Raw genomic sequence first — 3,120 nt, forward strand, 5'->3', positions numbered from 1 at the left:
CAAGCCAGTGATTCCATGGATCACTTAAGCCGAAAGCTTATCAGTGTTATTATAATTTATAAAGGATTTAGGAAATCATATTTTGGAGAATGTTGATCCATAGACCATTCCCGAGGTGTTATTTTCTCACTCCCGTGTTTACCCACTTGGTAGATCGGCATTGTGGAATTTTGCACTTATCTTTCAGGAAATCCGCTTTTGCCTAGGAGAGAACACTCGGATATTTCCATAAATTACACAGACAAAGTGAGAAAAGAAGGTTCTTCACCTGAGGCGGCTAAAGAAAGTTTTCTAGAGGTTGCTGAGCATACGTCAGTAAAATTGACTGTCGACTGTGGAAACAAGTCTGATTTTGTCTTTAAGAGCGAGCTGATGTGTTGCTTCTAAATCACTGTTAAGATGTGTGAATGCTTGGTAAGCAAAAATATGAAAGAGGGAATAGAAAGACGGATGCTTTGATTGCTCTGTATATAACTGAAATAATTGTTCAGTGCACCTCTGGATTGAAAGAACAAAGCTTGAACTAACTTTTAATGCTTAAAACAGCATGTATTATTTTAACCTTAAAGCTGAAATAAGTACTTTTTTGGTGTTAAAATACTTTCCCCCCACTTGTTTAATATGTAGAAACAACCATAGGTAAGCCATTTGGGTTACACTTCATTTTAAGGTGATCATGTTACAGTTATGCATTTAAGTGCTGAGTATTAATAATTAACTACATGTTCTTACTGAGTTAGGATTAGGGTTGGTTTGGGGTTATTTGCATGTAATTATGCATAATATCCCAGACAGCAACATAGTGTCGGCCCAGATCTGGGCCGTGTGGCATCCGTGGCAATGGCATCCATGCGGATCTGGGCCGACATATGTTGCTGTCTGGGATAGTTATTACAGTAACTACATGTAGCCTAACATGTGTAACAAGCACACTTTAAAATAAAGTGTTACCGCCATTTGTAGGGTTATTTACCCATAGGTTGTGGCTCTGATTTCAAACCATTATACTATTTGTATCAGTTCTACCAGAAAGACTCGGGAGATAAATTGATATAACAAGTGCATGTTTATTAACAGCCCAGCAAGCATCAATTTATAAAGTTTTTGGCGTAGGCCCCGTCCTTAGCGCGCAATGCGAGGGTAGCGGAAGCTGCATATCCTGCCTGAAGACGAAGGCAGGGGCGCAGCCGACCCCCTGGAGGTAAAGGAAGGGACCATCCTGGTGGTGGTGGGGAGGATGGAGGGAAATGACCATCTTGGAGGTAATTGGCGCCGTCAGTATCTGCGAACTCAGACGAATGTAAGTACTATTCTTTTATACTGAGAGTGTTAACACATGATTGGTTAGAAGTGAGTAATACATGACGCGCTGATTGAGTCTTCCTGGCAGAACTTAACGCTAAGCTTACATTTCCTGACTAGCTTCAACCAGCAACACAGGCTTAACCAATAGTGTGAGATTGGGGGCAGGACTACCTATTGTAACAGCCAATGGCAGGCGACGGGGAGTGTTCAAAAAACCAGTTACATTTTTATTTTATTTTACAGTTTATTCTTATAATTATTATAATACAGTTTATTCCATGAACATGGTGGCATAGTGGCGAATATACACACTTTAAGGTAAATAAATAGATGACTTGAGAAATTATACATTATTATCAAACTACACATGAAATATGTGTCCTACATTTCTTGTACAAAGTTTACCATGGTAAAAGTTATTTATGCCAAAGTATCAAAATGTTAGTTCAATTTTATTTTAATTTTCATTTAAGTTTTTAAGTTTAAGTTTTCATCTAATATTTGTTTTATTTTATTTCAGCTGTATTTAATTACAGAAAATTATTAGTTATTATTATTAATTATTTTAGTTGTAGTTTACAATAACAACACTGATGGATTTGGTTTAACTGAAGTAAGTGTGCTATTTTAGCATAAAGTATGGTTAGCACGCAAGGGGTAAATGAGATGAGCCTCGAAACGGTTGTGCACTTTAAATGAGGCTTGAGAAGGTATACTCTATTTGATTCTCATTTATGAAGGACGTGCAAAATACAGGTTGCGCTTCGAGAATGCCGCTTTCAATTCACATCATGTCATGATTGTGTACATCCTAACATTACGACAGGCCGCACATATGAAAAGGAATAAGCGTAATTTCTCTGAAGCAGCATATGCTCCACACATTAACTCTCTGCGAGGAGTGCATCTCCTTGTTCCTCCATCCTAATTTACAGTCTCAATGGACTCTACCTTTCAGAAGGTAGAGTGCCTCTCTACAGTCCACTGTAATGCATATTCCCTTTGTTATAGCGTTAGTGTCAATTCTGACTCAACATGGATTGCCAATTTGTCTTTTTTTCCCCCTTTTTTTTGTCATGGGCAATTTAAATGCACTGGCTTTTATGCAAAACATACTAAAATCAAGCATTTTCCACTAAATTGGACATTTTTATGGTTATAATTTTGCCATTCTGATGGCAAGAAATGCTGCCCCAAAGGGATTGTGCCTCTTATCTTTTGTAGCTTTCCGTGATGTCTGGATGACAAGTTTCTTTAATATGCATGGAGAATGGCAATTTTGGGAGACTTTTGTCCTCAGATCTTGATGTGGCAGATGCCAGAGGAATTACCCCCCAAGCACCCCTCCCAGTTCCTGGTCCTAATAAAAATGTCAGTGCTCTAGAAACCTGTACTCTATCTAATCATGGTTATAATGAAGTGTGGCTGAAATAAATATCAGGAAAATCGATATAAAAATTCTAAACATAGAAATCAGAGCTTCGGTATCATGTTCAATGCAATAGGATTTCGAATGAATAATTGTGGAACAGTTTTGTGGAAATGGGTAAATAAAAACATAGCCGTTTCATTGGATAAAAACACTACCATCAAATTTCCCATTCACTTATCCCAGAATGATTCATGTAATATCTTATTTTTGTTACACAATAGGTAAAGAGCATACCTGATTATAGTGTAGTATATCATTTACAATAAAGATGAAATAACATAGTCAGAAAAGCACTTTCAGAAACATCTTAGATAAAAAAAAGTATGTTCATTGGTGAGAATCTGCTATGATATGCTATTGTTGCAATGCAAAATACATGGAAA

At 37.1% G+C, this 3,120-nt stretch overlaps 1 long non-coding RNA gene across 1 annotated transcript; it reads left to right on the forward strand.

The window, feature by feature from the left end:
* Nucleotides 1–899: 899 nt before the first annotated feature.
* On the forward strand, nucleotides 900–1,525 carry LOC309479897. Its single transcript, XR_014199464.1, has 2 exons — nucleotides 900–1,013; nucleotides 1,405–1,525. It is a non-coding gene; the product is annotated as an uncharacterized lncRNA (long non-coding RNA).
* The last annotated feature ends 1,595 nt before the right edge of the window (nucleotides 1,526–3,120 follow it).

Source organism: Leuciscus leuciscus (genome assembly GCF_965113295.1).
Source record: "Leuciscus leuciscus genome assembly, chromosome: 17".
NCBI classification, from domain to species: Eukaryota; Metazoa; Chordata; class Actinopteri; order Cypriniformes; family Leuciscidae; genus Leuciscus; species Leuciscus leuciscus.